This window comes from Pseudopodoces humilis, chromosome 16 (assembly GCF_049639895.1).
Source record: "Pseudopodoces humilis isolate 2021_Gansu_Grassland_sample_001 chromosome 16, ASM4963989v1, whole genome shotgun sequence".
Classification (NCBI taxonomy): Eukaryota; Metazoa; Chordata; class Aves; order Passeriformes; family Paridae; genus Pseudopodoces; species Pseudopodoces humilis.
In genome coordinates, this window is record NC_142215.1 from 13,221,656 (window position 1) to 13,235,640 (window position 13,985).

The window sequence follows — 13,985 nt, forward strand, 5'->3', positions numbered from 1 at the left end:
TATCCCTCTTCAGGCCTGACAGAGGAAAAGAAGGGTCTTCCCACACCACATTTTGCGGCCTGGTGCCCAGGGAGCAAAAGTCACAGTGTACAAACACTGATTTACCAAGAAACAGAAAGGGAAACTGAGCTTTGGCATCTGTTTGCGTCAGACTGTGTCCAGCCCTGGGAGAGGATCCTGGCTTTGGGAAAGCTCTTCTACTGGCACAAACCAGAATCTGAAACAGCACAGCAGAACCACATTCCTGGACACCACCCTCTACACCCACAATTCTGACTCCAGTTTTGTGTGGTAACCTGGTCTCAGGCTTCATAAGCACCTACTTTTCTCACATCACAGGCACTTGTCCTTGGGCGTGGGAGCAGAGACTGCACTGATTACACCTGTCTGAATGTAGTGCTGCCTTAGGTCTGCCTGAAAATAACCAAAGTGACTATTTTCCTACACAGTAGATCTTTAAAAACCATTATTAGAAGACACACTAAAATACACTCTAGGCTTTGGCTTAATTTAAGAGTTAGCTGTACCCTGCTCTTCCTTTAACAGAAGTGCCTTGTTTCCCTGGACAAGTTTCTGTGTGACTCACCATTTCCACAACCTCAGCCTCACATTCATGAATGTACCAAAGCTATTGAATATTTATCAGATTTTGGACTTTTTTTTTCCTGAAAGATTTGCATTTAAATAAATTGACAACAAAAGAGAGAGCTGAAAAGAGTCTTCCAGAACTCCCCCACATTACGTCTTTCAACTTTTGTACCATCATTGCAGTCATTGTCTACCAAATCTTCCCAGGCAGACAGAGAATATATTACTGTTGCAAAAAGCAAGATGCAGTTTAGGAACAATAACTGCAAAAATTAACTTCCTCAGCATAATCTTTTTCTATCCTCTCCCTAGGTGATAGCCACTCTTCTCACAAGAGTCTTCTGGCAGCATTCCCTCCCCATTTTTGGTGCAAATGCCACCAATGAGAACCTGCCACTCTCTTCGGTGCCAAGAGAACTGAGATGTTTCTGTTGGACTGGCTCCAACAAGGGTGAAAATCAGAGCTTCTGCATGTTCCTTCAAGCAACAGAAAAGAAGCACCAAGACCTTGCCTGCCTACTCTTTGCACAGGCTTTTCCTTTCCCAAAGGCATCCCTGCAACACTAAACATCCACAGAGCAGTGAATCAACTCAAGACCAGAGACATAGAAACTTGTGCTGCCAATGGAAGTGGCTGCTCAGGACACAAGAGAGCTGTGTGGAAAAGTTTGGAATCCATTTTCCCTTCACCCTCACCCAGTAATGCAGAGAAAGGGACGATGAAAGTGAAAGAGAAAAAAAATAATTATTAAAGAAATGCTTTAAACACAAAGCAGTTTTGAGAGCTTGAAGCTGCCTCTGAGGGTCTGCAAAACAGAGACAACCTCTGCTAAAAATTCACTAACCCCAGAGCAACAACTGAGCTCATCTTTCCCTCCTTACCACTACCCAAACTCCACAAAGAGACAAACAGGAGCAACCTGAACCTCTTTCTCCCCTTCCCATGTCTCACCTGAGGAAACCTGCACCACATAAAGGCAGCACCAGAAAACAGACCAGAGACATTTGGGTGTGTGATGCCACGTACTGTCACACTTGTAAACATTATTTCAAAGGCAGCTTTTGCAAGGGGTTTTTTGGCCTTGCTGTTACCATGATGGGTTTAGAGGGTCAAGGAAAGAGCAGCAATGACTCAGAATGCCACAGCTGGTACAGGATGTCTATAAGAACCAGAAATCCCCTCCCTTTGCTTGCTGGTCACTTTACCAGTCCTAACATATCTGCAGCTGCTAAACTGCACTGCAATACTGAATTTGTACAGCTCCTTCATGCTGGCAATTGCAGGAGGTATAGAATGCAAAGAGAAAGGCTGGATCTATTCAATTCCCAAGGGGGCACCATGAGAAAGTTCAGCAACTTCCAGACCATCACACTGCATTTGCTCTGGTGGCAAGTACCAACACTGAGTGTTTTCACCCTATATATTTTCTAGAACCTTTGTAAACTCAGAGTAATTTCTATCCTGAGGAGTAGCGTCTTCTCATTCTAAATCCGCTTTAATGATCATGCCTACCCCATTCCACTGAGACCATTCAGAGGGAAGAGGCTCTAATCTATTTAGCTTCACGAAGGGTTTCTCTCTGACACGTGCTCTCCTAATAGACCATTTATCAGGATGAAGGGTGATCCCCAGAGAGTGCAGACAGCAGGACTGGCCTAGCCTGAGTGACAGTCTGTCCAGCAGAGATTGACTTTAATGAAGCACAGAATAAACAGGAAGATTAAGAAAGTGCAAAAATCAGTGACAAGTTTTGAGTCCACCTGGGCAGCTTACTGTGCAGCACAGATCTGTCACTGACTTATAACTGCTATGTATCTGTTTGGTTGCTAAGGATCAAACACAGCAATCCCACACACATTAAGAGAGAAAGCTTTCCCTTGGTTCTCACCCTTGAGAAAGGGTACCTGCTTTAAACCCAGAAACACAAGCTCAGGGTAGACTGGACTCTGGCAGTTGTCTGGTCTGACCCCCTGCTCAGAGCCAGGCCAGTTTTCAGTATGTTGCTCAGGGGTTTTCCAAGTAATTAATTTTCAGCTGACAATCTTTTGAAAATATTCATGGTGGAGTTTGTTTCTCTGTGACAGAAATGTAGTGACAGTGTGGCTGTATTGTATGGAATCCATCCTAGCAAAATTCAGATCATAGCATCTCCCAAAATCTTGTTACTGACAATGGACAGAAGGCAGGTGTGCCTGCCAGTTAGGAACATCTACCTTAGGGTGAGATCATGTCAGCAGCTCTCTGCACTAACTGTTAATGGAAGATGATCAACCCAGACACAGATGTCTTTGGACAATGACTTGCATCCACAAACATCAGGCATGCAGCCCTGAGGTGTAGCCAAGGCTCATTTTTCATCGTGACAACTGTGACTCTTAGGCCAGACATCTCCCCAGCATCTTCAAAGTTATTTCTTTTGTTGGACTTGGAAAGAAATTCATAAATGGAGGCAGAGGCTACAAATGAAGGGTAGTTTTTCACCTAGTGGTAACAAGCCCCAGATGTGGACAGGATTCTTACTACTACACCACCTCACAGCTAGAAAAGCCCAATTACAGTGTATATATCTACTACCAGCAAGTAAGAATCATTTAAATCTTGTCTCTGGATGATCTGCTGGATGTAAAGACACCACTTTGACAAAACAAATAAACCAATAATCTTCCTGCAGAAGCTAGTCTTGAAGAGAACACACATAACTGCAAGATACTTTACCCCCAAAAACCCGGAATTTGAGCTCTTTCTAGAGCAGAATTAAGTCACTATTAACTACTTTCAAAAAGTTTTGCTCATACAAGTCAAACTCTTTAGTGAAACAAAGCAGAAGTTTCCAAACAGATAAATAACTTCAATGCATACTGTTGCTGCCAAATATCAGGACCGCCTATCATTTTTTGACATAAAGTGGCTATGTAAAAACAGCTTTATAGATGTAGTTCAAGAGTTCACACTGTCTAGTTTATTTCCCTGTAAGAAGTCTGTTTTGCCGGTGCCAATATTCACACATGACATCCAGCCCAACAGACACTGGCTGCTCCACTGTATAGACTTCTGTATGTGTTTGGTATTTTTTAAAGCACAATTCATAAGGTGTGAGCACAAGAAACGAAGCTGGATGTGAAACAAGCAGTACAAGTGTTTCAGGATCCCCATCTGCCCATGCTGCAATTTTACATGGCCAACAGATGATGGCACCAAAATTCAGCCTGTTAGCAAATGCTACTTCAGAATTGACGAAGTGCCTGGGCAAATACATCAAAATAAATGTACTGAAATGTTGCTAATTTAAACTGCATACACAGACACAACTAAGGGGAGGACAGAATTCACCTTTTACAGTAAATCATCATTTTTCCCTGCTCCCTCTTTGCCCACACCTCAAAGACTGTCTTTCAAAGTATGCATAGTCACAGTCTGACTTCTGACACTGTGGACAGATATTCATATTAATGGCATCATCATACCTTCAGCCTTTACAAATCTTGTGCTTTATAAAGCAGAAAGAATGCTCTTAAAAGCACAGGCTAACTTCAAGATCAAATGCACAAGCAAAAATATGAAGAATGTACTTCCAAGCGCACAAACAATTTGGCTGATACAAGTCACAAACATACTATCCCATCCTGGATATCTCCACAAATTTCTTCAATCCTTCTCAATTGCTCTGGTTTAAATATCATCAGTTTTTATCCATCTGGTATATAAATATTCATAAATTAATTTATGAAAAATAGTCTCACTGCTTCTCAGGTAAACATCAGGTGCAGCTTTAAAGAAGCAGCAGCAGTACAGTTTTAGAGTAGCAAGAACTGCATATATGCTTTAAGATTTGACAATCTGATTAGAAATAGTATTTCTAATGCTGATTATACCTTAAAGCAGGAACGAGGCAGGTGTTAAATAACTAAACAAAGTACAACAAACAAAAACTTTGGTGTTTAACAATTTACTGGGTTTAGTCATTCCAGAGGTTTAATGGAAGCTATGCTGCTTAATCTATGAGAAGTGTTTTCCTTTTGCTATATGTTTGCAGAGCCATCATTAAAATCATAATTGTATTATTGGAATGAGCCTCAAAAATATTATGACCCAGCATTACATCCTGAAACCAAAGGTCAGATCAGGATTTTGTTCATGGTATTAAGCGTTGCTATGCCTCAGGCAAGACAAAGGGGTCCATTAATTTTGGAAGGCCAAAACCCCATCAACTATACTTGTTAAAAGTGTAATTAGTAGGCTGAATTCAACAGTCCATAATAATGCTAGTGACCATACAGTTTTAAAGTGTAAAAGTCACTGATATTTCACAGGGTGTATTTAAAATTAAAAAAATACTACAAAGCTTAATTATGGAATATAAAGAGTAAAACATTTTTGACACCTGACGCATTCTTATGTTCCTGTTGCCAAAATGACTGCATTGAAATTTGAAAGCTTGAAACTGCATCTTCTATGTTTAGAGATCACTGTGAAAGCAATTTCTATAACCTGTCCATTTATCCCTGCTAGCTCATTCATTTACTGATAGCACTGTCATTTGCTGACAGACAGTAATGAGGGTATTAGTAGCTGGTTTATCCTGCTTTGTACATTTTATATACCTTTCCTCATTAAAGAATATTTTGACACATCAGAACAAGACATTCTTCATGCTTGATGCACAGGTAGCATCTTTTTACTACTATGTTCCTATGTTAAAAAGAGCAAAGATTTTTATTACTAGAAAATGTGCACTCTCTGCTTTTAAGTTATTTCAGGCAAAGGCTTTAGATGAGATGTCAAAATCTGGCAATTCAAATATGCAAATATGACTTTCACACCACTGAAAGTAATAACAAGATTCAAAACCTACCTTTGTTATTCATGCAAAGTATGTTGCAGGAATTTTTTTGTTTTATAACTCTGAAGTTGTCTGTACAGTTCCAAAGTAAATCATTTGTTCCATATGACTGATGCTTCTCTCTATATTTTGAGTATTATGCCTTGATCACTTACTCAGGAGCAGCCTTGTAAATGAAAACACTGGAATGGAAATTAGGAAATACTTTGTTTCCACAAAAGATACTATATATTCTCTGCTTAGTCTGATTTTCATCAAGGGCTAATTTCACAAAGTTGCTTATTCTCCATATTTCAGACATGGATTCCTTGAAATCTTTCCTTTCTCCAACCTCCCACTGTCAACTTTTTACAGGATTTTTTGTTAACTAGTTAAGAAGAAAGTGTACCATATTGATACCATGTATACTGGGTTGGGTTTCTGCATGCAGCTGTGAAGTGAAAAATGACAATAAGGTGTTTGGTATTAAAAGGCCAAAGTTGCACAGATAAAACAGCAGTGTCAATTACCCATCCCCTAAGTAGCTAAAATAAAAAGCCAGGGCAGACTAGAAGTGATTTTGTTCAGATGAAGTATTTACATACTTTCCTTGCGTTAGTGCTTTTTTTCCTCAGAAGACCATAGATCAGTTACTAAACTATCAAAATCTATCCCTGTCTTTGTTAACATCTAAGTGATTAAGTACCACTTTATCACAAAAAGTGAGCCTTGACTGATGAGAAAGCAGCCTGCCTCATATACAGGCTGTAAAATCAAATATTATCATAGAATCATAGAATGGTTTAGGCAGGAAGGAACCTTGTGGGTCATCTAGCTCCAACCCCCCGCATGCACAGGAACACCCTCCATTAGGCCAGGCTGCCCAAAGCCCCATCCAGCCTGGCCTGTGGCAGTGACAGTGCTGCTCAGCTTCACAGCTCTGTCCTGGACTGTTCAGGCACTCCTCCCCTCAGACCAGCCTTTACACCTGAGCAGTTCTGAGTTCACTCGTGCAAATACAAGGCTGGCAGCCTGAGCTGCCTGCACTGTAGATGAACCAAGGCAGGCAAGACTGGTTCAATAGGAATCTCAATCAGACATCAGGTGAAAACACCCATTAGCAAATCTATTTACACATAATTTGCAGAACAAAGGCCCTGGAATTAGTAATCCTTAGAACAATACAATATTAGCCCAATATCTGGCTAAACCCTCTAGGAAAACACAATTATCAAAGCCACAATTCCAGCTAATATAAATCAGAAGAGAGGAGCTGGAGGGTCAGGGGAGGAGCCTGTGACCGGTAGTAAAGCACCAGAAGTATAAATAGAATGAATTTCTCCACTTCTAGAACACAGCTCAGTGATGAGGGGATAGGGAAGATGAAAATCTCAGGAGGAGCTTCATGAGGCTGCACCTTCCTGGCCATATAATAAAAAATGTCTCTTGTTTTAAAGAAATGCACAAGGATTATAGTGCTGTATTTATCTTTGTCCATCTTTTTAATCCCATCCAAAATATCATGTTCTGTTCTTCTGGGACAAACATATGTGTGTTCATGTATCTGTATATTTTAGTAATTTATATAGAACTAACCCAGTGGTCTGCTGAGAAATGCACATTACATTTAGATGAGCAAAGGGAATAACAAAGAAAACAGATAAATCCCATTACAGGTGTCTGTGAGGAAGAGAATACTGATGTGGAGCTCCAGTTAGAGAATTTTAACAGCTGTCAACATTAAAATATCCCAGTGGGAATTAGAAGACTAAAGCCTTTAACAAATCTTGCAGGTTACTGATGTTTGGCCTGTGCATCCACAGAGGGTTGAAATTAATGGAGCAAGGTTTAAACTCAGTCAGTGGTCTAGGATAATTTTGTATTCTGGTAAAACTCATCTTCATCATCCAGAATGAATGCCTGTCTTTTACCAAGAGAAATCTACTAAATGTCACATTTTCAACCTTCTGAATGCTCAGACCAATATATGCAACCAGAGGACTAAAAGTACTGTGTCACTCTTAAATGTAGCAAGATTTAAAACTGAAAGCTACTGATAGCTTGCTATTCACTTGCTTTAGTTACCCAGCTAGAACTGTGAGCTAGGTTCAGTAATAGAGCATACAATAATGTTCAATGAACTTAATTTCTGTTAGTTACAAAAAAAAAAAAAAAAAAAGAAAAAGAAAAAGAGACTCTCCTTAAGAAGAGCTATTTGTCTTGTTCATAGACATATTTGCCTTTTGTTTATCCCCACTCCTATGAAACATCTTTTCTTTCCTTCCCACAAGTGCTCTCCAATGTTCCAGCATTTTGTGAAAAGAACTATGTGGCTTTCTGCAATATGAAGCACTATGCTCAATATTCAAACAGAAAATAAACACTACAGGATCCAAACTGCAGCAGGATTTGGCTTTCAAGATTCAGAAATGCTGGGATTTTAATGCTTGGTTAACTAACTTCAGTATTTTAAACTATACATGATTCTCCAAACTTCTGTAAATAATGGACAGTTCAGACAGAGTTTCTGTCTGCTCTGGTAACAAAAAATTTTCTTTCTAGTCACTCGGTAAAAAAAAGATTCTGATATTGTATTCTTCTTCTGTTCATTGATCTATTTGGGTAATTTTCAATTAGTAAAGTAAATAGTTACAGGTTCCAAGAAGACATAATGCTTATTAACAGTTTTGCAACCCATTAGACTAATCACTGTAGAACAAAATGAGCCCCTCCTATGCTTACTTGTCCTTAAAAGAAAAATTATAGAAATCAAAATACAAATAAAAAATATTTAAAACAGTTGATGTTAATGCATTTGTGAGAGAAGGAAAGAGTAGCTTTAGCTTTCTGTGCCAAAGGTGATAAACTACTCCACCTGTGAAGTCCAGCCTGTTAATTGTTATTTTGAAGGCTATTCACAACTATTGCAAATGAAGGGCCATTTTCAATCACTTGTAATAAAAGGGATGTCAAATACAAATATCCAGAAACAGGTTAAGAAACATCATACAAATGAAAGGTGATTTGCACACACACAAAATCTCACAATTGAATCCAGAAGCATCAGTATTGTAAACTGGTATTTAGAATTCAGCATATTTAAAACATAATAGAACTTTTGTAAAATAACATGTTTTCTTAATTGTCTAAATTAGTAAAAAATTCTTAATTGTCTAAAACCATCTAAGTGAGCAAGAAAAAATGAGTCCAAGGGAGACTCTCTTCCTAGAGTCCACCTTCTGCAATGAAATCTAAACTGTGGTTGAACCCACTTTTTTAGCTAACTACAATACAACACAATAGTATTTGGCTAAGCCTGCAGATCTCCAGGGATTATTAACCCTTTGCTAGTAAATGTAGCCTTTAAATTAATTTTTTGCAGACTGAGAAAAACAGAAAAGAAAACACTGGATTGAAGATCTAAGGTGAATAGAGAAGTAGCCTAATTTCTTAAATGAGCCAAACCTATCCAGTGGCTGGAGCACATGCTAACTCATCCTGAAGCTCTCTGAAGGTTAAGTGAAAACAGGCTACATCTTGCAGCACTAAGTCATCAACTGCCATGGGGAAATCTGCTTAAGTACAGAGTGCTGGGGATGGTTTGCAGTGTGTACTCTTCAGAATGTTGCTAGAGAAATGAGGCAGTTGCAAGCGTATTTGAAAGAGAAAGGACCTGACTGTAATTAGGAGAGAAGTGTGCATTAAAGGCTTTTAAAATTTAATTTGGATACCAAATTACATCTTATTTATCTTTCCTTAACAAATAACAACAAAAATCTTACAACCTAAAATAAGCTTCTTTAAAACTTAAAACAGCAGCTATTACCCAGTGGCTGTATTATACTATCACCCTGAAAATACCACCCAATGAGGTCTTGCTGTACTTGCCCTACAAATATATGAACCAATTCCTATCCTAAAGTGTTTGTAGTTTGTATGTTATAAAATTTAGAGTGAGCATAAACCACAAAACCTCCTACAAGTGGCAAAAATCTGAAAAATCAAGATAATTACAACCCTTGTTCATCCTGACTTTTGAGACTATTTTTAGAACAGCATAGGCTGATGTGCTCTGAGCTTTTTTATATTTGCATTAAGTCCTCTGTGATTCCTCCTCTGAAATGTGTGCATATGCTGAGTCCATGTGAGATGCTACCACTGGCGCTTGTCATAAGAATTAAATCCCTCTCAAGCTTGTTTACAGCTCAGCTCTTGTCATACTGCTCCCCTGAGCTTCATGCCTGGTTGGGTTTTTTCTTTCTCTTTGGCTTTGTGAAAGATTTAATTTCTTTTTTGTTTATGTGTGTACTTACACTTGCAGGTGCAGAAAAGAAAAAAATCACTGTACCCAGATGTTCTGAAGCTGCAGTAGCATACATACAGCTGAAATTAACGAGAAAAACTGTAGCAGATAAAACCAACTTTCCCTTACATTCTGTAGCATATTTAATAAATTTATCATGTCTCATTGAGAAAAAGACTCTCAAATTCCATTTTAGGAAGATCAGAATATTTTACAGTTGTTTTTTTTGTCCTTTTGCAAAGAGCTTTTTAACATCTGAACACGGTCCAATTACTCTTCAGTTTCACTAACATCCTCTTGTAATGGTTACAGACTCCATCACCGCTGCTGCTACTGCAAACCAAGCTGTCTTAGCTCATTACTGAATTTGTTAAAGCTCACAGTTTCACTCAAAATTTTTGCTCATAATTTGAAAATTATATTAAAAAAAAACCCAAACAAAATCAAACCCCTAAACAACACCCTTGCTTCTGTAGTAATAGGAGAAGTCATTGTCTGGAATGCCTGTAGGGACTCCAGTTCGGATCTCTCATATCATGTCTAGCTAAGCATGTCTCCACAACTGTCACTGGTTAACCCTGCTGTTCATTTACCCACTGCAACAGTCCATAAAAGAGTGAAAATACCAATAACCTGTGGTTTCACAGGTACTTCCTGCAGCCTTCCCTCGACACATAGAGCGATGGCTTGTCTGCTTCACAGCAGCAGCAAGCAGAGCCATTCTCAGGCAGCAGAAGGGCTGCTCAAGCCTTTGCTCCACCTCAGCATCTGCATGGAGAACCTTCCCGCATGCATGTTCCCAGTCAATCCACTTTATTCACACAAGTACGTGTGGAACAAAAGAATTCTTCTGTGAACTTTTTTCTGATCAACTTTTACTTTTTGACTTTTCTAGCCATGCACAATTTGCAACACAGTACTTGCTCACAATGGGAATAACCAAAATATAAAACTGACACAGGACCCACTGGAATTTTAAAGGGCACTTTTGTGAAACCTAAACAGATGAATCTACTTTTTTGGTTTTTTAGCTGTTTTCAGCTTCAGTAAATTCCTCAGAGCTCCACTGGACACTATGTGGAAGAGCCTGATCAATGGTTCTGTGACATGACCTCTACAATCATAGCATTCTGCCTGCTGGCACAGTGGGGAAGTCAATTTTTTTACTTTTGTACCCAAGAATTTGTTGGGGTTTTTCTGGATTTCCAGCAAGCATCAACGTTTCCTGCTCTGCATGTTCAGCAGGGTAAATGAAACATAAGAGAACCTAGTAGATAATACAGGTGAGGCACAGAAAGTGCTTTTCACCTCCCTATAGCCAGATACATTGCAACGATCCGTATCTCACTTGACGGACAGGAATTATGTTTGGACCAAGTGAATTTTGTCAATTACTGATCTTTAACTAAATTGTGTACATTATACTCAAGAATATCACGTTACAATCAGGTCAAATCTTTGTGCTGTGAAGTGACTGGAAACAGTTCTGTCCAATGCTGCACAGAATCTCATGTTCCTTGACAGAGATGTCTACTCTCATTAACCAAATTCTCATTAAACAAAAGACTAAAAGTAGAAGCATTTTGCTTGTACATGTTCTATATTCCACTCACAGTAAAATTCCCATTTGCTGCTGCTGCTTCTTATTGATCTTTTATTGCACGGAGACATCTTGATAATTCAATGACACTCTTTGTTTGCTGCTTTGTATTTTCCCTGGAGATTCTGTTCAGAATTCCTACCACCTATAAGGAAGCAAATACAGCTATTATGGCAGGGAGTCAGTTCAAAGTGGATATATTTTACCCACTCTAATTAAGGATAAGCAAAAGACTGGCCTTCTAAACATTTTTTTCATAGTTCCCTCTCCTTGTTTCCTGTATGTTTTGCAGGGTAACATACATATAAAAGAGATGTGACCAAGAAATTCTCATAACAGTGCAAGTAGATTGTAAGCTCTCTCAAACAATTTTTCTTTTTATGGAAAGAACCAACACATTTGTAAGGACTGTGTAAACACATTAAATAAAGAATACATTAATATAAACCACAAATTATGTGAAAGGACAACAGATATATTTTTATTACTGCCAAAATATGAATAGCCATTAAGAGGCAATAATATGATAAAAGCGTCCAAGACAGCCGAGTAGCTCTCCTAGTCAAGAAGCCTGCTTGGATTAGTGAAATGCTCTAATTCAAGCATAATGGCAATTTTAGAACAATCTGTTCAGACAACTTTATGCTCAAAACAGCCTAAGGATTGCTGCTGAACTCTCATTTTTAACGTGATATAAACAAGATCCTCTTTGTGTTTTGTTACCCTGTTCAGGTACATCAGGGAAAAAAAAAATCAAGTTATGTTTTCATTATAGTTCCACTTAACTGTGCGTGTGTGCAGACAAAGAAAAGTAACAGGAACGCAGGAACAGTCCAATGTAGCTAAGGCTTCACGTGACTTCCTACACTGCCACCATTTTTCTATCAAATTCAGTGTTTCTCAAGTTTTCCATTAAGGCTGAACTATTCCTAATTACTCACAGTACTGGCATTCATTTTGACTGCCTCTATCTAGTCTATCCAACTTAAATGATATCTAACAAATAAACTGAATTTCATTAAATAACCTAGGAAATGATATTACATATCATTAGCCCCAAGAAGTAGCAAAGTCTTTCCAAGATCAAGTGGAAAGACAAATCTCATCTGAAAACCTGAGAAACTGGCACACAAAATTCAATCCTTGTTTCAGACAGCAAACACGCAGGCAATTTAAATACATGCAACTTAAAAACTACTAAGCATTCATGTTCCAATTCTACAGCATTAAAAGAGAGGAAAACAAGGGCTTCAATTTGTTACCAGCCTATCATGACAGATCCATATAAAAAACTCACAAGAAGCTGTAAGGACCAGACCCACGGGTGATTTTCCTTTAGTCAAAAGGATTAATTCTTAATGACACTGTGTATGAGCAAAACATATGAAGGTTGCATATGAAGCATTTTCAAGGCTACCACACTGTCAGTATGAGACAACTTCCTTCATAAAGAAACCACTTTATTAAAAAAAAAATTTGGAGAAAATATCTCTTTTGACTTAAATGCCTAACACTAAGACTTTAATAAACTAAAGTATAAAATGCAGTTTATCTGTTAGATTCACAACAAGCAACCTAGCAATGCTGCTTAAAAATGGAGAACTGCTTGCTGAAAAGCTACTGGTTTTGATCATGGACTTGATCTTATTTTGGCCTGATTACAGCCCACACATGTAATCTGAGCAAATTCCTTAATATGAAGATAAACTTGCCCAAACATAAACACAGATACAGATACATCAGTTATCTTTCTGGCTGACAGAAAAAAACTCAGCCTCTCTGATATAATGGGTTAAACAGGAAAAAGCCCCTCAACAAACCCATCACATTTTTATGTCAAAAAGCACATTAGCTTTATAGCACCTTGAAAGCACAACTACATTTACTCCCTCAAAGTATTTTACATTTTCCACATTTTTGTTTTCTTTAATCTGGCGCAAAAAGGAAATATCAACTTTACAATATTAATTTGGGTCAATTAAATGACTGAATACAAAATCCTAATTAGTTGTCTTATAGCTACAAGTGTTCCAAAACTCAAAGGAATTCTACACAGTGTCTGTAAAACTAATATGAAATACCAGTCAACATACTTTCCCCTTTAGTACAGAACTCATGGGGAAGATTAGAGTCAAAATCCTGCATAAAAATAATGTTCAAAGGAGATAACATGCCATTCTTCATTGAGGGACTGAGAACTTTTGAACTACATTAAAACTAGAATAAATATTTCACAATAAGCAAAAATCATTCAATGTAATCATAAAACATACTTACCTTTTTCCTTTATTAAGGGCATATGAAGCATACATCAAAATATACAGGATGCAAACAGACAAAGTAAGTTCACAAGCTGCAAGAATCAACACTAATGAAAACAAAGAGAACTATTAGGTATAAAGTTGCCCTATACAAAAGATTCTAAGTGGTCTGTAACAAAATTCTGCTGTGACAGCCTATGGTCACAGTCTTAAGTGGAGTATGTCTGTATTTGGCAGTATAAAAAAAAATGACTGCTTTCTACATGCCAGTGTATAAATAACTGTGTTTAATGCCTGCAGAAAAGCTTTAAGATCCTTTATTAAGGTGTTGCAGAATACAAGTGTTCCTCAAAATTTTTCACCCTGACCTTTAGTTTCTGATTCCTTCTAGAAGTAGCACAACAGAAATGAGA